We start from the raw sequence: 24,726 nt of genomic DNA, 5'->3' as shown, positions 1-24,726 counted from the left end.
ATGTGGCAGTCTTTTTTTTTTAAAAAAATATTTGTTATGCATTCCATAATAGTAAATGAATACTGAGATTCATTCAGCTGGTTTGTTGCTTAAAGTAGAACTGGAACGGACAGTTTCCCAGTTTCTAGTCTGGTGCCTTAACTACAACCTCAAACCCTCTCTGGTTTATTAGCATCCAGTTCCATATTTATTGCTTGGAGTCTTACAATGGTACATCTTAGATTTAAATGTATATCACTCACATTATTGTTTGGAAATAAGATCAGGTAACAGGGCCGGTGAATGGCGCAGGCTGGTAAGGCCTGTTATTAAGAACAGCCTGTTATTAAGAACACAAAGCCTGCAATTACTGCAGGTTCGAGCCCGGCCCAAGGTTGACTCAGCCTTCCATCCTTTATAAGGTAGGTAAAATGAGGACCCAGATTGTTGGGGGGGCAATAAGTTGACTTTGTAAAAAAATATACAAATAGAATGAGACTATTGCCTTATACACTGTAAGCCGCCCTGAGTCTTCGGAGAAGGGCGGGGTATAAATGTAAACAAAAAAAACCAAAAAAACACCATGGTAGCTTTAGGAGTTTTTGCACATTAAATTGTGGAATTTATTTTTGGTGAAATAATGTTTTACTTTGTCAGTGTTTTGACTTAAAAACAGTTATGAGGCTACTGTAATAGAATATCAATGACATGAATATTTTTTAGAAAGTTACATTTTAGAAAGGTGTAAAAAAGAATAACATTTCTTCTCTCAAAAAATTTTTGAGAAAGCAAAATTGCATTTAGATAAAGTATTTGAAGTAAGATACGTAAAAATAAATGTAAATTATGACAAATGCAGACTCTCTCACCCTCCCTTCATTCCTCTTTCTCTTTTTGTTTGTTTGTTTGTGTGTCTGTGAGTGTAACTTTCCCCATTTGTAAAAACAATTTCCTATGGTATTTCAGATGTCTACAGTATTTGAAAGGATGTGGCACTGATATAGATTAAATTTCCAGTGATATACCTGATTACTAGTCTGATATTCTGCCAAGAAATACTGCAGTTGATCATAGATGTTTCATCATTAGTATTACAGATATTCTTTTGTTCAAATCTAAGAACTTTTTCATAAAAATATAGTACAATTATCACCGTGCAGTATGGAGAACAGCAAGTTGACTATCATTAATTAAAAAGAACAATATCAATAAAAATATAGAATAGACTTTTTAGCTCTGTGTGAGTATGGAGAATATTTGCTGTTAACCAAATAAATATTTTATCATGATCCTGAATATGAAAACAGGTTATAATTCATGAAATCCCCATTTTTCTTTTGGCATATTTATTTCTTTAGATTCTAAAAGCAAATACTTTGTGAAGAAAATCTCATGAATAACACATCTCTAATTAATGAGGTTAATATCTCCAGACTAATAGTATATTTTCAAAGTATCTTTTACAGTGATGGATTATTTTGACTCCTGACCAGAGCATCTCAATCTACATTTCGATGTTCCTATACATAATCTGTAATGCAAACTTAATTCAATACGTAGTAGCTGAAGCATGCTTCTGGTTGTATAAAACTTGCATTGTTTAAACTTAACCTTAACCCTACCCTCAAAATGACGCTATAGAGCACTGAACACCAGAACAACTAGACACAAGAACAGTTTTTTCCCTGAACACCATCACTCTAAAAAAAAAATTCCTTCAACACTGTCAAACTATTTACTAAGTCTGCACTGCTATTAATCTTCTTGTTATGTCTGTGCCCCCACCCGAGCCGGGCCTGCTGCCAGAAAGTGACTTGGACAGTGAGGGGGAAGGGCTGTCAGGACTTACCTTGGGAGCACCAGCTTGCCTGGTTCAGCTCCAGGAACCAGAAACAGGCCAGGTGGAAGAGATAACAAGGCCTCCAACCCCTGACTCTTTCCCCCCCAGGCCACGCCTGCAGACCCAGCTGACAGCAATCAGGCTTGGTTTCGTAGACAGGAGAGAAGGGAACAACAGAAGCAAGGTTGGGGCAGGCCTAGGAAGTGCTGAGTTATGAAGCCACACCCCACAGGATATAAAAGGCAGCCAGAGCTGCTGTGTCTCTTTGTAACAGGCAAATCCACTAATTAAGAGCTGAAGTTTGTTTCTAGGTGACTCACCAGTGCCGTGGAAGATAACGGAGGCTCTTGGCAGATGCTGGCTATTCAGCTGCCAGAGCTGATAGTGACGGCTAATTAAGCCATCATTCGGATGGAGGCGAGGGAGGACAGAACACTGCTCATCGTTCCCATCACCCATCTCCTTCCACTTATGACTGTATGACTGTAACTTTGTTGCTTGTATCCTTATGATTTATATTGATTTGATTGTTTCCTGATTGCTTATTTGTACCCTATGACTATCATCATGTGTTGTACCTTATGATTCTTGATGAATGTATCTTTTCTTTTATGTACATTGAGCATATGCACCAAGGCAAATTCCTTGTGTGTCCAATCACACTTGGCAAATAAATATTCTAATCTATTCTATTAAGTATAAGTCTAAAAAGTTCTGAGATTGTGTCTCTTCTGCAAAGAATCCTGCATGTATATTACTTTACTTCCATCTCATTAGTGTTTCTGTTTCACATAACTTTATACAATACCAATATTATAAGAATATAATTTAAGTTCTTGTCAAAAAGTAAGTATCTTAAATGGTCCCCAACTCATCAGCCTTCAGATATATTGGATTTTACATCTTCCATAAATCCAAGTCCATTATGGATGGCATAATGTAATCAGATTGAGAATTGGTACCCTGAGATCATAAATAGAGGCATATATAGTGCCTCTATATAAAAAGAAAAAAAGATCCATTAAACTTTATATGCATTTCATCGCATAAATAATATGTGATTTCCCCCCATTGTCTAATGCAAAAGTAAGACACATATATCAATCTATTAGTGGAACATTGTCTGATTATGAGATAACAAGGACTAGACAGGCTTAACAATGCATTTATAAAAAAAAAATAATCCTGTTGTGTAAACTTCCTCAGATATAAGAATTAATCTATAAAGGATAGGATTTAAAGGATAATGTTTAAAAATCCAAAATGTTGAACCTGTGATTAAGAAAAGAACAAAGTTAAGGCTTATCAACTTTTTGGTAAACCAAAATCAGTGGACATTTGTACTTAGCCCACTTCCTTTTCAAAGGTAACAAGATAAAGTCACTTCAAATAGAGCTTGACTTTTGGTGACTTTATGGATTCACCCATGTAGTTTTCTATAGCTGTTTGTAAGCATAGTTACTATGTCGTCTTCTTTCTTTAAAGGTTACACCATTGAAAAAGCAGATGAAAGCCCTTGAAAGGAAGTGTTTCAGACTTTCAGTCCCATTTCTGCCCTCATGTTTGAAGCGCTCCATAGACAGCATAGTAGTATGATGCTCTGTGGGATATTGATTCAAAAGCCTGACTGAATCCATAAAGGATTTACTGCTGACATTGCATTTTTAAAAAGGTCCAAAATATGAACTGTTGAAAAGGCAGTATACAACTATAGAAAGGCTTTGATGTTTATTGTTTTCTTTGTCTTTGAAAGTTTTCAATGGAGGTGAAGGGACTATGGACCTGATGACCTATACAGAAGGATGAAGTGTTCATTTTGAATGCAGTTGGGTTTTCATCCTTTTTGAGTTCAACTTCAAGCAAAAATGATGGCAGGGCTGGCTCCTCTTTCATATGATTCAAAATCAGTATTCTAATATTTATGTGTATGACGATATAATAGTATATGACTTACTGAACTTACAAAAAATAAATGTCCATCCTTTATTTATAAAATTAAATACAAATGTAGGGTATAATTTTTTAAATTTCTGTTCATAAGCATGTGTAACAAAATTCTATTAGCATATCATTTATTTTAAAATAGGAAAAGTAAAATATAATTAACAAATAATAAATTTAATTTACATATAATACAAATATAATTAACTATAATTAACAAATTTTAAAAATAATACAATAAGGAAATTCTGTTGGCATTTAAAATAAAATGTTATAAAATGAACAGGCCCTACATTTATATTTAAGTAAAATTAAATAATATAATGTAAAAGTAATAATGAAAGCCATAATATAATATAAATTCTGTGTGCATTTGTAAATAATTCTAAGTTCAGTAGAACTCTCAGCAAAAAGCATGTTACAGCTTATAAACTAGCTAATGCATTTTGTCCTTTCATACTATGATATTATGGTTAACATTTCTTCCTAAATCTTTATCTACTGTTCTTTAATTATTCACACTTTAGATTCTCATAAAAATTGCAATTATTTCAATGCAATTGTAAGACTCTTCATAGTAAATATTCTATTTTTGCTATTCTTGCTATTTAGTAAATATTTAGTAAATATTCTATCTTTCCTATTCAAAACTATTTTGAGCTCCAGTTTAAAAACAATAGTAACAAAACAGCAAATAAGTTACTTAACAATTTTCTTATTAGAAATTTCTTTAGAAATTAGACAGATGACTGTAAAGGAACAATTTCTTAAAATGATGGACTCATCCGTAGAATCTTTTTTTCACTCACTGATTTCCTCACTGATTTCAACTGAAGAAACATTCCTGCTATTTAGTAAAGGGTTAGCATAAGAAAGGAAGGTACATATATAAATAATATTTTTTTGGGTGGGTGGAGAATATTATACAGCTGATATTCTTAATGCAAAGTATATCTAATATTGTTTATTCTCTAGAACAAATTTATTCTTAAGTTTGGACTTAAAAGTTCTTTGTTTTATTTAAGAACCTCTACAGTTCTATTCTGTAAGGTGTTGGTATGGGACCTGATGAGATCCCTCACCAAGGGTTACTTTATATAAATACACTCAGATTACCTTATAAATACACTCAGGTTACCTTATATAAAACAAACTGATAGTGTGGGTTTTTTACTGGTTGTGTTAAAATATAAGATTAAAAAACACCTACAATATTTCAATGTTATTCGTTTTTAGTGCTTAAACTTGTTCTAAATGGTTCTGAAAGCTTTGGAATATGGCTTGTGAATAAAGAGACCCATTTGTATAATTGATCATTATAATAACAGCAATAACTGCATTATATCAGTAATAAAGTATGTTATTACTTAGTTACTTACTGGTAGTTAGTATCAGTAATAGAGTATATTATATATTAGATTCTATTATAGCAAGTTAATATTTAACTATGAGGCTACATTGTACTTGATATACTGGTAACAAAAATATTTTTCCACAATATTGTTTTTATTTATTTAATTTCTTAATCTTGTATTAAGCTGGCCAAAAAGCAAGTAAGCAAGGCTCATATATTGATTCAATAACAAGTAACTCTACATAGTAAAGAATAAGTCATTGTACATTTTTCTTATTATAATCACAACCACCTTCAAAAATACCTTGGAAAGTTATATTGTACATACATACAATAAAATATGTTTTAAAAATTTAAGATTCCATGCTTACTGAAGATAAACAACATTACACTCAAATATTTTATAATTCACATATTCAATTTTTAAGAAAACACTCGCTCATTGGCAGTCTTTTAGACACCATGACATATTCTTCACCAGTGAAGAAAAGCACCTGTCAGTGAAATAATGCTGCTTGAAGTGTATTATCATATGACCTTTAAGACTATGTATTGATTCCTGAGCATTAAATAAAAAAATATCTAAATGGCATTTAGCATCTTAAAGTCATTATATCCATTCAACAACTTGGAGGGAAGAGAGGGAACAGATAAATAAGTATTTAGACTTCAGTTCTTCTGTATTTATTCATAAGCAGAAATTTTATTTAGGAGTCGATGCAATTTAAGAACAATTTTATACTGCAATAGTTCCCTTACATGACTGCAAAAAGTGAATGATCCTCACCTAACCAAATACCCAAAATATTCAGAAAATAAAATAAAAATAAATCGAATTAATTATTCGTCCCTATGTCCTTTTAAAAAAATGTGCATATGGTTTTCTTTTTGGTCTGCTCTCAGTTAATTATAATTAATCCACATTTTAAGTGTATATAGACAGTCTGAGATGATCAACAGATTCTCAGCAGATCTCCAACAAACTAATTCCTGTCAAGATCCTTTGGAACAATGTGAATCTGACGGGGACCATTAATTTCATAGGACTGTACATGGCAATCCTATCTATGTCACTTCAGAAGCATTGTCAACTGAGAACAGTATTAAATAAGTAAATAATCATATTTATACAAACATCAATTTTAGGTTAGAGACTAGTAAAATCTAAAAGTTACAATGTTTAATACATAATATAAATATATAGCAAAAGAATAAAAAATCCAGATATTTATGGCTACAAATTCAATATATATATATATATATATATATATATACATATTTATATTTGTAAAAGTTTGCAACTTCAGAACTGAGGCAAAAATTGGATTATGAGATCTTTTGATTTATGCAGATGCAATCAAAGCATAATTAGGTCTCTAATTTTTTCTCTAATTTTTTCCAATTAAATAAATTGAAAAATAGTTGACTTTGGTGGAGTACATCCATTATGTGAAAGAATATAGTGCCTAGAAATACAATATCTTATTATTAGAAAAGAGTGAAGCTCATAGAAATGGATTTTAAAAAACATGTAGGTTTTCTTATGTCCCGTCAGACAGAGGTAACAAATACAAGTTGCTATTACAGGGATCAGCAAGACGTGATTTCTTTGTATGGATGGCCTCCATGGAATAGAAACAGTAACTATAATGATTTTTAATTAAACATGCTGTTAAATTTTATTTTAAGTCAATATCCTAAGTTTGAGATCTTAGAATTTTACATAATATTATGTAAGATATCAGTGCTGTTGTATGAGATCATATGTCTGTTATTATGAAAATTATGGGTGATCTGCTAGTCTCACAAGATTCCACTTATTGCATATTTTTTTTAAAAAAATGCCTATATCTATACCCAAGTTTTAAAAACATTAGCAATCCTTGTTCTAATAATGTAAAAGTATTTTCAACTATAACTATAAACGTTATAGTAAATTAAGAGAACAACGAAAGACACAATGGAGGGGGAAAAAAACTAGTTTAGTCTAGTGGTTAAGGCAAAAGACTAGAAACCAGGAAATTGTGAGTTCTAGGCCACCTTGACATAAAATGGGTGAGGTGTCTTTGAGACAATAAGTGTCTCTCAGCCAAAACTCAAAGGGTTGTTGTTATGGAAAAAATAGGAGGAGGAAGTAGTATTACATAGTATTAAAATAATAAAGGGGGATTAAAAAAAAACCTCCAACAACAAGGGTGTGAAGAAAAGGAAATATTTTAAATATAAATTCTCTATATTGTTATACATCAAGATATATTGTAGACAATATCAAACAATAAAAGCGAGGTTACAATAGAAAAAATGATTAAACAAGGCAATTAAGATGTAAAGATGGATATTCCTAGTGAGGGCAGAATAGCATTTATTTTGTTCATGGAAGATATATTACAGCTTTTATCCCTAGAGATAGAAAGCATGGAATAAACCCCTAGTGTGGGCTGCCTAGCAACTAACCCATCTAGTGAAGGTGATACAGAAGTTAATCTCTTTAGTAAGCAAGTGTAACTATTAATTTAATTAGTAAAAGCATTGTAGCATGAATCATCTTGGTGCAACACTAGATTTTTTAATGAGGAGTCTGAAACTCTAACCTTGAATGCACACATTAGAGATTGCCTCTCCATTATAGTCAACAGAAGGTATCATTATTAAAAACAGATGCAGCTATTTGTAGAAAAGAAATTACTGAAGGGAAAGAAGACATTTGATTATTTCTTACTCTAAAAAGACATTCAGGAGTATTTATAAGGGAAAAAACAACAAGAAGAATATGCTTAAATTCCTCAATCACTGTACATCCTTCATTTTTTCCTCCTTACAGCTGTTGTTTGACTTGGATTCCATAGTAAACCTGGAAATAATTCTATCTGCTACTTCAAATTTAAGTTGGAAATGTGAACAACAAGGAAGGCCATTTTATCATGCTTGTTGGACTTGTACAAAAGCTAGCAAAGGTTGGGTTCAAATTCATACAATGATTCAGATAAATTTAAAGATCAATTTTCAATTGAAACAAGAACTTTTCCTTCTAGAACTTGAAATTGAAAACATGTAGGAAAGAGCCATGGGATACTCTTTTATAATAACTTTGGAGAGATTATTGTATGCACAAAGATGGATTGGGCAATACCACATGGAGGAATGGTTGGTGAAAAGGACAGACCTTGCTGAAATGGTGAAGTTGAGTTTTTTGAGTAGAGAAAAGACATCATCTATATGTATCCATGACTGAAAAACCCTTATTTTTTTATTTTTTATTTTTTATTTGAATTTATATCCCGCCCTTCTCCGAGGACTCAGGGCGGCTTACATTGTGTTAAGCAATAGTCTTCATCCATTTGTATATTATATACAAAGTCAACTTTTATTGCCCCCAACAATCTGGGTCCTCATTTTACCTACCTTATAAAGAATGGAAGGCTGAGTCAACCTTGGGCCTGGTGGGACTTGAACTTGCAGTAATTACAAGCAGCTGTGTTAATAGCAGACTGCTTAGTCTGTTGAGCCACCAGAGGCCCCTATGAAGAAATAACTAAATTATAGAACAACAAGATTTAGTCATATCAAGTATGATCTCTTGCAGTTTCCCAAAATGTGACAGGTAGTCCCTGCGATATATCCTTGGTTGTAAATTCTTTCTTCTATGCTTCCTTCTGCTCTGTTCCTTGTTTTTCTCAGCTTTTTCTTTATTTTGGGTAAAATGGTAAAATCTACTGACCATAGCTATATTTCACTTGATTGTAAAATATGATAGACTATGTTTGGCCACCTGAAGAGTATTCATCAGCAGGTTTCTTTTTCTGCTCTGAGTTACTTTTACAACTCTGATGACAATGGAGTAAAGGTATATGAACATGGCAACAGAATCAGAAGTATAAATCTTGTGGTAGAGTTGATGGTTACTTCATAGTCTAAAACTTCCTCTCTTTCAGTTCTATAGATTGCCATTGATCATGGAATACAAGAACTGTTACCAGATTAAAACACCAATAAAGGCCATTTCAGGCCTGGAAAGTTGGGAATGTGAGAAAGAAACTCAAGATAAACCTAACCGGATTCTACATGGTATGAGAGGAGACAGAGAGAAACTTTGGCAGCTTTTAAGAATCTGTTATTATACAGTAGAGTTCCAGTGCTCTTTCCAGTATCTATTTCTGATCTGGTCTTCTTTAACTGCAAAAAGTACTTTTTTATAATTGCAATTTGACTTACAACATGGTTTCAAAATATCTCACATGGTGTGCTTCAGAGATAGTATTCAGCAGGTTGTGACCAGTTCTGGAGAACCGGTAGTGAAAATTTTGAGTAGTTTGGAGAACCAGTAAATACCACCTCTATCTGGTCCTGCCCCCATCTATTTTCTGCCTCCCAAGTCCCAGCTGATCAGGAGGAAATGGAGATTTTACAGTAACCTTCCTCAGCCATGCCCACCAAGCCACACCCACTGTACTGGACTAAGAAATCCAGCCCAAAATCTCATGTCATAGAAATTCACTGAGTCACAACCCATGCTTTCAGTCTTAAAAATAACATAAAAATAAATTCCATGTAAAATATCTTGAATATTTGGAAGAAAGATAACTTGAGGATACCATTGCAAACCCCAAAACAAAACAAAAAAAATACCACAAATCAATCCAGAATTATCACTTGAGGCACAAATGACAAGTCTTAAATTATACTTAGAACATATTATGTGAATACCTATCTGTTTATAGAAGGCTCTAGTGCTGGTCCTAACCATTAAAAAGGTAAAGGTTCCCCTCGCACATATGTGCTAGTCGTTGCCGACTCTAGGGGGCGGTGCTCATCTCCGTTTCAAAGCCGAAGAGCCAGCACTGTCCGAAGACGTCTCCATGGTCATGTGGCTGGCATGACTCAATGCCAAAGGCACATGGAATGCTGTTACCTTCCCACCAAAGTGGTCCCTATTTTTTCTACTTGCATTTTTACGTGCTTTCGAAACTGCTAGGTTGGCAGAAGCCGGGACAAGTAACAGGAGCTCACCCCGTTACCCAGCAGCACTAGGGATTCGATCCGCTGAGCTGCCGACCTTTCGACCGACAAGCTCAACATCCTAGCCCCTGAGCCATCGTGTCCCTCTTCCTAACCATTGGTTGTCCCTTAATACCACTGGATGACATCGCCAGGTCTCACTGTTTCAGCAGAGTAAGGAAGATATTCAGGGATGATTCACCACCAGGCCAGTATCTCTTTTCTTTTACCATTGGGCAGAAGACATCAATATATAGCCAGCTGGACAAACAGGTTTAAAAACAGCTTCTACCCATGGGCTGTCAGACTCCTGAACACAATATAGCACCACAAAAAGATGTGATATGATGAATTTCATTGGTGCCAGTGTAGTGTGTAATATGTATATACTATGATATAAGATCATATACCAGAGTAATAAACGTTGCGCAGAATATGACATACATATACAAATGTATGACTAGTTTTTTTCCCCTAACTACTTGTATAAGGATTATTCTTTATTTTATTCATGTTGTCTTGTATTCTTGTATAGAACTGCACCAGTAGAGGCTAAACCAATTTCATTGTATACATGATGTACAATGACAATAAAGGCTTTGAACTTTGGTCAAGGTGGATAGAATAGAGTAGAGTAGAGTAGAGTAGAGTAGAGTAGAGTAGAGTAGAATAGAATAGAATAGAATAGAATAGAATAGAATAGAATAGAATAGAATAGAATAGAATAGATTTGGACTTAGATTTGATTGGACACACAAGGAATTTGTCTTGGTGCATATGCTCTCAGTGTACATAAAAGAAACGATACCTTTATCAAGGTACAACACTTACAACACTTAATGATAGTCATAGGCTACAATTAGCAACCAGGAAACAATCAAAATCAGTATAAATCGTAAAGATACAAGCAACAAAGTTACAGTTATACAGTCATAAGTGGAAGGAGATGGGTGATAGAGATGGAAAGAAGGAGAAAGAAGGAGAAGGAGAAGAAAACTAGCATCAAGGTGGATGGATGCAGTTATAGTAGTGATGGGTGCACTTTCAGAAAATTTGAAAGACCAGATCATCTTGGGGGAAAAAATCAATGTTCACTATTTGGTTAACATCACATTGAGGTGCCACAATCAATCAACCAATCTAGAAATAAAATTATCTAAATAAAATTGAAGGTATTACATACACTGCGAGCATATGCACCAAAACAAATTCCTTGTGTGTTCAATCACACTTGGCCAATAAAAATTCTATTCTATTCTATTTAATATTTTAGCATATTCTTTTATTGATAAAGTAACTATGCTTGGTACTTATCTTAGCTCTAATATTTTATTTTAACATGAGCTTTTAAAAATATATTGATGCAACTTTCCAAAACTGCAGCTTATGTGCAAGTAAGATGCACTCTGTATGATTATTAGATTTATTATTACATTAAAAATTAATTTTAAAAAGCTTCTGTATAGGATAATTTTATGCATAAATGTAAACTTGGTTCATATTTAGACAATATTTGCAGCATTTAGACAATATTTGCTCTTGATTTTGAAGAATACACAATGACCATTGTGTAATTTGTCCCTGTGCCAAGTATGGAATTCACATGATTCACTTTTGGTAGGTTCTTTTATTAAAGAAAGCCTGTACAGTCTCCATCCACAAGTCCTTTTTTTAAACAAGAACAAATGGGACAAAGACAATGACATTAGTAATATTTAATCATTAACCTTTAATGAGGTTTTAAAATGACAGAAAACCCACAAGAGTATTTTATAGACATCATTCATTAATAAAACACATACCTAAAGTTACCTAATTAAAATGAATAACAGATAATAGATTTTATTATAATTCATTACCCTAGTAATGCAACGTTAAGAAGCAAGAAATGCCCAAAACATGACAGATTTTTCAAAATCAATGATTCAAATTTATTTAGGGTATTTTTCCAGGAGTGAAATCTAAAAATTTTCCCTACCGGTTCTGTGGGCGTGGCTTAATTGCTGGGCATGGCTTGGTGGTCAGATGGCTTGGTGGGTGTGGCCAATAACAATAAATAATAAAAATAATAAACAAAGTATAAAAAAACAATAAGAGGTACCAAAAACCAACTTTCACACTTTACACACACACAACACAACACAACTGACTCACACACAATATAAAAGCAGCTTCACTTCACACTTCACATAGCCACAAAAAGGTCAAAAACCAACTTTCACACTTTACACACACACAACTAACACACACACATACACAATATGCCACATACAGCTTTCTGAGATTTTATGTGTTTGTGTAGTTAGAGTGAAACACTACAGAAACACACCAAATCTCAGAAAGCTGCACAAATATTTTATTTTATTTTATTTTATTGTGGACTTCAAATCCCAGAGTTCCTCAGCAAAGCCAGCCAGTTGATCACCGAGGAAATAGATTAGCTGAGCGATTGATTCTGTCTGGGCTGAAATTGAAACTGCTTTCGGGCTGTGGTCATGCGTTCATCAGTAATCAGGTAAGTGCCTTAGAATCTCTACTTTTACTTGTAGAAAACATATTTTCTACAAGTAAGAGTACCAGTAAGGTTCTGCTGTTTTTTACTTTTAAAGGCCTTTCTGCTGAAGCAAAACAAGCTTTTAAAAGTAAAAAAAAAAAAAAACCCTCTGCAGATGATGCGGCTCAGCAGAGGCGGGGGGGCGGGGCCAGGGATTTTTGCTACTGGTCCTCCGAACCAGCAGCCGCCATCGCTACCGGATTGTGCAATCCCGTCTGATCCGGGAGCATTTCACCCCTGTATTTTTCCCAGAAGAAGTTAGGGCAATTCATATATTTTTTTATAAACAAAGTGGAAAGAATTTGAAGTTTAACTACTTCAATACTTCAAAACTACCCTTCTTACAATATCAGAACTGCTTCTGATCTCACAACTTATTTTTTTTTAAGAAAGTATTAGTATTTGATAGTTTCTAGTAAGTTGGACTTCATTTCAATGAAATGATATTCCCACATATTCTCACATTGAATTCTATTTGGAGCAGTTTATTTAATGATTTCAATTAAAGCTTTTCCACTTGACTGGTCTTCTGTGTCACTTGAGAGATTAACAGAGCAGCTATTTAGTAGCCAGAGATCAGACACAGAAAATGTTGCCTTTAAAATGCAACATTAGTTTACTTTTTGGGAGGTAGTGGTTATAATGCTAATTCCCAAATTCATCATAACTACAAAGGGCACTTTTAGGAAGTGACAATAGTAGGAATGCCTGCCTGGCCTGTGTGATGGATCACAGCTTCTATTAAAAATACTTAAATTAACCAGTTAATGAACTCTCTCATCGTTACCACTTTCAAGCAGTCAGCGACTTGATAATTAACAGAAAAAAGGAAAGGCCTAAAATATTCAATCTGATAATTTATGCATAAAATTGAATTAGTTTTTCTATTAATAATAATTTTCCCTAACCCCCCCCTCCCCATGATTGAGTATAATAAACACAGATTTGGAATCAAAGGATAGGAAGCAATGAAGTAGTTGTAGTGACTTTATTTCCCATTTATAATTTTCAATTATATTTACCATTCAATTTTAAAATCTCAGAGGCAGGATTTGGTCATTGTAGAGCACTTTTATAAATATAGGGTTTTTAAAAATTATTATTCAGTTCAGGACACACTAAAAATAAGGTCATAGGTCATAGCAGAGCTTTAAAAAAAGCATATATGGTTTGATCTTCCTCTTCTTCTTCTTATACCAGAGGTGGGTTCCAGTTACCTTCGCTACTGGCTCGCAACTGGGAGCACGTGCTTGCTTTACTCGTGTGCGGTGCTTCTGCGCATGTGCAGAGCATCCATAATGATGTCCAAGCAGGTGGGTGGAGCCTCCCGCCACCGCTACTACATGTTCACCTGATCCGGAGCGAACCAGTAGAAACCCACCACTGTCTTACACAATTGTTGAAACATTGTATAGACACGTGACAAAGTTAAAGATAAGAATGCAAGAGGAAGTCTTTGCTCTGCTAATAAGGAATCCATGAGGAAGATTTTCAGTAAGAAAAACTACCTCAAGAAGTTTCCAGGCCACCTCTTCATTTAATTGGCAGTTTCAGGCCAGGAAAGAGAATCTGAGAATCTGAATACTTTGCCCAGTTCTACATAATGCAGAATCGGGTTGTATTTGCTAGAATGAATTGTCTAGCCTTTACATTTATACATTCAGCATGTTTCTGTAAATAATCAAGGGATGTATCACAGGCATTTTGAACTTACATCTGGAAACTTTGCAAAAGTAGAATCTATTTGCATACACGAACTACTTCTTTTAGAAGTTAAATGCTAAGTGTATACTAAGAATAATCGTGACAATGGACACAATCCTATTTCCTCATGCTCATTGCAACAGTGATGAATGGAACAGCTGTGTAGTTCAATAGTGTTCAAAAAATAAAGTTCGCATTGGCTATTTGTATGGGACTATAATGAGAATTCCTAGCATTGCAACTATTCTCCCAGATTGACTTTCATAGATTGTAGCAATAAAGGTAATTAAAATCTCACTAAAACTATTCAGGTTCTACAGTTCAGGATGATTCTACAATGAGGACTTTTGAAAGAAATTATTTAAAGCCTAGAAGAAACCTAAAGTATATTTATGTTATAAACATCTGCAGCTGTCGTTTATCAGATTAAAATGTACAGTTCTACAGCAACATGAATATTCTATCAGCATATATGGGAAAAGCTTCTTTTATGTGGAAAAATTAACTAGAGTTTAGACCAAATGACTCATCAACTTTGACTATATTTTTCTTTTGGTATGATACTTTTTCAAATGTGTTTATTTTATAATGATCAATGATATATACAGATGCACACTTCATTGTTCTAGTTTTCATTTTCCTAGTTTTCAGTGGCTGAACTATAATCAATCAATTATTCATTTTTTGACATTTATTTTTTTCCAAGCATCAACTGGTTTTAGCATTGCATAAATGTACAAAATTCACAAAAATTCAGATTGTGAGATTTGTAGGGTACTCTTAACTAATATGTCATCACTGCGTGCTACCTAGAATCACTGGTGTGAAATGGGAAGCCATAGAAATTTGATAAATAAAATAAGAAAACAAAATGAAGAAAAATTAAAGATATAAGATAAAACTCAATTCTTCTGTGAAAAACCTTTAATACAATTTTGAGTCCTATTCTGTTTTTCACCTGCATATGTTTTCCAGTGCTATCGAATGCCATCAAATATCTACTGGAGATTCAAAGCATTTATTACACTTCAGGACTGAGTAATTAGGAGAAATGGCCTTCTTGATGCCTTGATTGAAATGCCAAAGTGGTTTCAGTTTCCTCCCTATTTTGAATAAATTGTCCAGTGAGGGAGCTCTGGAAAGCAAAGTTGTGCTCTTTGCAGAGTACTAACAGTTTAATTGATTAAGGGAAACAGTGTGCAGATGCTTCTGTTGGACAGATAAAATTTTCAAAATCATTAGCTTGATTTGAATCTTGAAATAATTATGTAATTATGCTACTCCCCTTATTCTTTCCAATTTTTATGACTGTCCATTTTAAACAAGCTCTCTGTACCATAGGTGAAGTAAAATGTGCTGTTTCTGTATTGTTAAAATTAATGTGCTAAACATATCAACTTTTGGTAGCTATGGTTTTAGATTGCATTCCAGGCATTTTACTGGTTTCTTTTGACAACTATTAGAATCACAGATGCTTAAGAGGCTGAATCTATTAATGTGATTACATGCAGATAATTTTAATTAGAAACACTGCACTGAGTTTATTATCCAGCAATTCCATGAGACTTAAATACTAAAAATATGCAAAATGCACATATACATATTCAAAGCATTCCATTTGTATGCAGTCTGTATTACATGCATGTAAATAACTTCAGTTCAGAAAAAAAAGGGCCGGTGAATAGCGCAGGCTGGTAAAAGCCTGTTATTAAGAACACAAAGCCTGCAATTACTGCAGGTTCGAGCCCGGCCCAAGGTTGACTCAGCCTTCCATCCTTTATAAGGTAGGTAAAATGAGGACCCAGATTGTTGGGGGGGCAATAAGTTGACTTTGTAAAAATATACAAATAGAATGAGACTATTGCCTTATACACTGTAAGCCGCCCTGAGTCTTCGGAGAAGGGCGGGGTATAAATGTAAACAAAAAAAAAAATATTATCCTGATTTTTTTGTGATTTATTGCAATGAAATACCACCTGACCAACAATGTTATAGAATAAGAGACCAGTTTGGGAAATATGAAATAGAGGCCATAATAATATATGGCTTTATTAGATATGAATCAGTAAATATAGTATGGTATATTAGTGTATGGTATATTATATTAGAGTGTGTGTGTATGTGTGTGTGTGTGTTTGTGTGTGTGTGCGTGCATGCATGCACACACATGCACACACACACACACAAGATGCACTCCTTATAAAGATGAGACAGGACTTTTGATTCTTCAAAGAAGATTTATCGAAGCTGATGAAAAGTATATCACATTACCAAACAGTCAGCTCTCTAGTGTCAACATTAGATTTAGGAATATCCCCAAGCATGAATATGTGCTCTTATGGTAAATGAGAACCCATCTAGAACCAGCAGGACACTCATAAACAATACATCCATTTTTTTCTGAATTGAATTTTTATTGATCCCCATATAATCTGTTATCTGATCAAGTATTGATTCAGGATGCCAACTACCTCACTGTGATGGACTACAGCAGGGGTGTCAAACTCACGGCCCAAGGGCTGGATGCGTCACATGCTGGCCCCATCCCCACCCAGTTTAATGAAGGGGAAAAAGTTCTGATACGTCATGTGATAATGCTTTGATGATGTGAGTTTGTCACCCCTGGACTACAGTAAAGTGGCGTTTTTCCAGGTAGGGGGGTTGAAGCAAAAGGCACACAGCCTAGAGCTTGATAAAAGACAGAGGACAAGAGTTAGGATAGCTATTCTTGAGAATCTTCCAGGGTATATCCATTAGGATGACAGTAGGGAATGTTTAATCTGGCAAGATTCTGCCCATCGGGCAAATAAAATAAAAATAAAAAACATGAACTTTAGCTGGATTATTTTATATTGTTCTTGACTTGGACCTGTTACTCATCCATGTTAGATGACAAAGAGAGGTAGACTGAGCTATAATCTGCATATTTATAGCGTCTCAATCCTATTCCAGAATGTCCTAGCTCAGTGGTTTCATTTAGCATGTAGATGCTAAAAAACATTGGAGATAAAGTCAGAGAAAATAGAACAGAGAAAGAGAGTGTTCTGGATATTTCTAATTCTTGAATTATATTAACTCTGGAAATCAAGTTGTAGGAAAATGGAAAGAACTGTATCTTCAAACTGTTCTGCAAATTTCTCACAACATGTCACCAAAGGTTCAATAAACCTTTCTTTTGTCCAAAATTCCACCAGGTGAAAAAATTGTATGACACTGAAAAGATACAGTGGGAGCAGAGAAGAAAAGTTTGTTTACTGTCCTTACCACATCTGTTAAAGGGTAGATGATCTTGTACGTGCTTCTGATTGTCCAGTTTTCCCTCTACACTTGAAATCCCTGTACTACCTTCCCAATGACGTGAATGTAGTTTTCGGAAGAGAATAAGAACTTGCAAAGGAACCTGCAAAATCTCCTTTTTCCTTTAGCAGAAACAAGCAACTGATCAAAAACTGCCTCAAATGAAACAGAACTGCTGGAATCTAAATAATGCTGCCAATGATTTTTGTAAGATCTCTTGTACAACAAACCAGTCATTTGTTAAATTCATATACGAGTCAATAAATAATGCTTTCAGATAAAACAAAATGCCTGATGATGAATAAAGTGTCACATTGTTCTCCTTGCCTTTGCTGTACATACCTTACTGTATTTCTAACCTACATTTTTCTCTACATTGGTACTTTTTCTACATATTTTAAATTTGATCAAATTTCTGCCTCTTCACGTAAAGAATCAATCAGATAATGTTCTCATTTTGAAATGTTAATGCTCAGCTTTATATGGCAGTAAGTCAAGACATTGTGACAATTCTATTTGGCTTATAGTAAATATTTCACTTTTAAAAATATCCCTTTCCTTGCAAGCTTAATAAACTGTCACCACAGCTGCAGCTGTAAATGGATTTGAAATCCTCTTTAAATATTTTCACCCTTGCCTTTACATTGTTCTTGGGCTGTAAAAGCTCTTTTGGATTTCTTGCACCTGGAATCTCTGTGATAAAAATAAATTAAAATAACATATTTTCTTGGTGGAAGTTTTTCCTAAAGTTAGTGAACTGTTCGAATGTTGATTTGATGCAGTCCAGGCACACAGCATTGAGAACCTCGGTGTCATCTAGTTCTACTGCAGTCTAAAATCTATTTGTTTCCACTAAAGCCTTGCAGGCTAACTGTTCATTAAATTACATCTTCAGCAAAGACAAAAATGGATACAATTTGAGTAAGAAATCCCAAGAGCTGGAATTTGTGATAAAATGCCAGAGCTCATTTGTGAAATCTATAAAATGGATATCACATTTCTACTGAAGTGAAATTTGAAGTGAATTTTTAAGTGGTTTATTTAAAAAAAAGTTCCCTCTGAACTTAGCAGCTGCATGACAGGCAATTTTCCTCTCTTCCACCCTTCCAATTCTTTCAATTGTTAATTTTGTATGCTGAAAAGAATTTATTAGCACTACAAAACTCAGTTTTGATACAGAAGTTGTATGAAATGGTGGATTTGGCTCACAAATGCCTGGTTCAAATTTCCCCTTCACTCTCATTTTGTTGTGTGGGTCACTGTTATGTATTTCAGCATCATTTATTTAAAATCTGATAAAATGATAAAAGTCTGGAGTTTGTGTGTTTTTTAAAAATTGGAATATTAAGTTGTAAAATGCTGAATGCTGTTCTGCACCTTTTATTTAGAGATAAGTCTTGTTCATACTGAGGTCAGTGGACCTCACAAGTAAATTTTATATAACGGAGTTGTAACTGGACCTGAGCTTATCCAGAAGCTATTTGGATTATTGTTATATCAGCTGAATCTACAGCAGCTAGACATACAACCCAGACAAAAGGAGGGAACATCAGATATGAGTTTCTACCTCATGTGGATTTCCCTTTTCCACTACCCTTTTCATCTTCCTTTTTGGCTTCTTTTTACTCTAGTAGGAGATTTCATTTACACTAGTCAAGGTATGGTTTTAACAGGCAGAAAATGGTTTCTGTTGTAGGCTGATTTGTGCTTTATCTCTACTACGTACTTCCATTTCAGCATATTTTACAGTAAGGTTTGTATCCTTCATCATTTTCTCAAAACATGTCAAATCATTGCAATGTTTTTGTTCAGGCAGAAAAATATAAATTTTAGAAATGACAGACATTTATTAGCTTTGTTTCTGAAGAAGACAAAGTGAGAAAATTGGGGAATTTAGAAAATTGAAATCGCATGTCAGTGGGACCTGTTGAAAAGTCACATTCTGAAGTATATTATCATTTGGAAAACTTATATTTATCCTAAACAAGCAATTCAGCAGAACTGGGTGCATGGTTGCAATCTTCTCCAAAGACAAGTCTGGCTGAAACAAAATGCAAGCAAAAGTCACGTTAATTTTTCACCACATTTTTCCCTAAATAACCTCACTAAACTTTATTAAGTATGTAATAAAGAAATTATGTTTTCTGGATCTGTATAATTATATTTGATTTATTAAGCTAAGCATCATTACTGAATTATATACCAAAATACTTCTAAACAAAAGGTCTCAAGTCCTTCCCTGGGAATTACACTTCTTGGCTAGACTTGTTAATTCTTATTAAGACCTTACAAAAGACCAAAAAGTTAGAGCGTCAGTCCTGATCTAAATAGGCTGACAGTTGATGGGTTTACACATCACAAAACATGGTGTTTATGTCAGAGCGCTATGTATCCCAATCAATTTTAATTGATTAAATAAACCATGGTTAAACAAACCATGTTATATAAATCAGGTCAGTATATAATGAACTTTTATTTGGAAAAAATCCTCCCACTGATAATTATCAGCAGCCAACTCTTGCTCATAAAGTGAAACCCTTTAGCAGAGAGGTCATTTAAGCTCTCCAGAAAGTGGTGGGTACACTTGGGCTACAAAATGCTGTGCTAAAGAGACAAATTAACAAAGTATATAGGGGACCCAGGTTCAAGTCTCTGCCCTCCCAAGCTTGTCAGGATCACAGTAAAATTAGTACATTCCACATATATCTAAATAAATTCCAAGCCTGGTGCCATTGTACTAAGTTCTTATTATCATGACAGAAAACTAAAATGAACTAGAGGGAGGATCCACACCCCTATCTCTTTTTAAACATTTTTTACAATCAGTGAGCAATCATGTTCCTTGGCTACTCTGAAGCAATGCAAGAGACTCCTGTCCAAAAGGTACTTTTTCAAGAGGCAACTACGCTTTCTGGAAACCAAGAAAGTTCAGTTGCCTCTTGAGAAAAGCACCTTTGGGACAACCATGACCTGGATGACTGAAGAATCCCCATAGACAAGAGAGTCCTGAGCACAGCAAACTGACAAAGCACCCTTTTTCACCCAGGAGAAGCAATCCTTAGATCCATTTGCACCACTTAAAGATACTGGCTGGTCTCATGCAGTAAATCTCATCCAGATTTAAGGAAAGATCACATGCCCCCAGAAAGGCAGTAAAAAAATCAGCGGAGGTGGTCTGAAAAGATTACCTCATTGCTTTCCCATCAGTGTGGGAGGGAGGAAGACCTCTCGGAGCCCCTCCTTTTTTTGTAACAAACAATCAAAAACGCCAAAGACTAGCCAGATCACTCCATTTAGAGAAGATCCAGGGAAGAAAGAGGGCCACGATCGCCCCCTCCCACCCTTAATTGGGGATGGAGGAGGCAAGGAGGAAGAAGATTCAGCTGTGTTGGAAGTACACACCAAAAGGACAGTGCCAGGAATCACTAAAGCAGTGTAAAAAGCTTTAAAAAACCCTTGCCGTTTAAGAAAGTCAAACCCTGAAATAAAAGTACCAGCAAAGGAAAAAAACTCCAGAGAAGCCACTCAGACTATAGAAAGTCTGGGCCTACTGCCAAGAACCGTTAACAGCTGTTACAATGGAACAAGGCTTAACCACAGAGGCAGTTTCTCAAACACTTAAGCAGGGCAATACAGATAAGCAGGATTAGGCTAGAAACAACACACAGAAGCCAGAACACTAAAACGTCTCCTTCCTGAAAGGATAATCCTATAAAGTGGGGAAAACAAAAGGCTGTTGGAAGGAGATTTCTTCCAAAACTACTCACTGAACTATTCAGAAAGTTAGCTACTGGTTCTCCTGAACTGGTATCTTACCCACCACTGGATATCTCTGTTAGTAACTGTTATTTAGTGCTTGGTCAGTTCATGGAACTCTTAAGTTTCTCAAAACTATAGATTTCCTAGTACCATGATGGCGAACATATAGCACACGTGCCAGAGGTGACAAGCAGAGCCCTCTCTCTGCACGTGCACATTTGCATATGTCCATACATGTGCATGCACATGTACACACATGAGCACATTTGTGCACGTGCATACCTTTCAGTTTGGACATACACATGCATGCAGTTTGGGCACTCGGTGTCTAAAAGGTTCACTATCACTGTCCTGGTAGAGGCTAATATGTCACTTATGTATCTGCTCAGATCTATTTAATCAGACCAATCTGACTAGGACGCATCATGTGCTGCTTCAAAGACCCAAGGAAGCTGTGCTTCTGAGGTCAAAGGAGATAACATATTCTTAGAGCTTATAATTGCATGCAGAGTATTCTATCAGCTCTCTGCTTTGTTCATGGAATACTTGGGCTCAAATTCAGTTTCAGATGGCTGACATAGATTTCTAGGATAGGTTAGATGAGAGGAAGGGTGAGGTCAAAACTGCCTGCCAAGTTGCATAGCTCTCCTTGGTGATTTGAGTTAATAATGTAAAGAGCTCCATAGCTCTTCTTGGTGATTTGAGTTACTATTAAAAAGAGAGGTTCAAATGTTATTTTTCTTCTTTTCTAAATGGAAGATAATAAAAAGATTTAACCTGCTCAATGTTTGCTCAATGTACATTATTTGAAGAAGCTCCCTAACTATCTCCTTTCCCACTGCAAGTTCACAAAAGGTTTCCCACTTTTGCTTGTTTAAAATACTTGCAATCTCCTTGTTGCATTCAAGGGATCAGCACTAATGAAATTTGTAATCCAGTGAATCTGTCAAACAATGGCTATGTGCTTATTCCATCTTCTCAAAATGAATGTTTTGCTCTGATAAGTAGAGTTGCTATTAAATCTGAAGAAAAGGTCATATTTGCAAGTTGGAGAGAGCAGTGTGACAGGAAGAGTTCCCCATAATTTTTGCCATGTTGTACTTTCATCTTTCCTATGATACTTGCCAGGTTTTATTTCTGTCAATCTAAATGGTCCTGAATTGTGATTTCAGGAGTGAGTGTCTTTCAGAAAAGGCTGAAATGAAGAATGTTGGAACTTAATGCTTTCTCCTTAGTGGTTAGGGAACCAGGCTAGAAATCAAGGGATTTTGATTTCTAGTCCTGCCTTAGGCATGAAAACCATCTTGGTGTCTTTGGGTCAGTCACTCTCTGTCAGCCCAATTCACTCACAGATTGTTATATGAAAAATAGGAGGACAGTTTTTTAGATCTGTTTAGCATCTGGATTATTTATAAAAATAATGAAGGAAAGATTAAAAAAACTAAAAATATATATCATATGCAATGTCTTCTTAACCTAAACCTTCATTTATACTGCACAAGTCAAAAAGAGGGCTGTGAAAAAATTTACAGACCCCTCACATCCTGGACATAAACTGTTTCAACTCCTACCCTCAAAACGATGCTATAAAGCACTGCACACTAGAACAACTGGACACAAGAACAGTTTTCCCCTGAACGCCATCACTCTGCTAAACAAATAATCCCTCATCACTGTCAAACTACTTACTAAATCTGCACTATTAATCTTCTCATCTTTCCCATCACCCATCTCCTTCCACTTATGACTGTATGACTGTAACTTTGTTGCTTGTATCCTTATAATTTATATTTATATTGATTGTTTCCTGATTGCTTATTTATAGCCTATGACTATCATTAAGTGTTGTATCATTGTTAAATTTGTACCCTATGACTATCATTAAGTGTTGTACGTGTTGTATCTTGATGAAGGTATCTTTTCTTTTATGTACACTGAGAACATATGCACCAAGACAAATTCCTTGTATGTCCAATCCCACTTGGCCAATAAAAAATTCTATTCTATTCTATACTATTCTAAACCTTCATTGTAAGTTTAATATCATAAAATTATCATGAAGCTATCTTCCTATCAAGGTTATTAGGTTATTTCCTCATTCCAATGCAACTACTACTGTGTTTCCTCTGTTATTTCATATAAATATATAATGCTTTTATTTTTCTTGCATTTTTATCCCCTTGCAAGGCAAGATTTTGAATTTTTTTTCACAAGACCCCAAGAAAAACATGGTAGTTAGAAGTACATCAGATTATAAGAATTCTTTACAGCTGGGGTATAAGCATAATGAAAGTTCCTAGGGCAAAGTTTTCCAATCCTTATACAACTAGTGATGTATGGATTGTTGTGATGATATATGGATTTGTGGAATGTTTGAAGACACTGAAACATCAAACAATGCCAGCATAATTATTGCCATCACAATCCTGTGTGGATTTAGTTCATTTTATTCTGCAATTTGCTGAGGTAGTGTTATCCATTAAAATGTCTCAATTCTTTGCAAATTAAAGCAAGAATGATATTACTCTGAAACTCTCAGTAGATTTGAATGTTTGCTATCAACCTGCCTTCCATTGAGGACCTTTATACTGCCCGAATCAAGAAGAAGGCCGTGAAAATATTTACAGATCTCTCACATCCTGGACATAAACTGTTTCAACTCCTACCCTCAAAACGACGCTATAGAGCACTGCACACAGAACAACTAGACACAAGAACAGTTTTTCCCCGAAGGCCATCACACTGCTAAACAAATAATTCCCTCAACACTGTCAAACTATTTACTAAATCTGCACTACTTTTAATCTTCTCATTGTTTCCATCACCAATCTCTTTCCACTTATGACTGTGACTGTAACTTTGTTGCTGGTAATCCTTATGATTTATATTGATATTGATTGTTCCTGATTGCTTATTTGTACCCTATGATTATCATTAAGTGTTAATTTTGTACCCTATGGCCATCATTAGTGTTGTAAATGTTGTACCTCGATGAAGGTATCTTTACTTTCATGTACACTGAGAGCATATGCACCAAGACCAGTTCCTTGTGTGTCCAATCACACTTGGCCAATAAAAAATTCTATTCTATTCTATTGGCAGATATCCCAGTAAGATGGCCCTTTTCTCATAAAGACAATATTTTCTCCAGTAGATATTTTTTGTTGTGTCTGAATTCTTTTAATCCCTCTCCAATATTTAGTACAAGCAACAATACTTCCCCATATCTTTTATTTAAGCAATCCAAAATGACAGAAACAATATATAAACTATTTAATAGATATAAAGCTTTTAGTGAAGAAA

The sequence above is a fragment of the Ahaetulla prasina genome, chromosome 8 (assembly GCF_028640845.1).
Source record: "Ahaetulla prasina isolate Xishuangbanna chromosome 8, ASM2864084v1, whole genome shotgun sequence".
NCBI classification, from domain to species: Eukaryota; Metazoa; Chordata; class Lepidosauria; order Squamata; family Colubridae; genus Ahaetulla; species Ahaetulla prasina.
Note: the sequence above shows the minus strand (reverse complement) of the source record.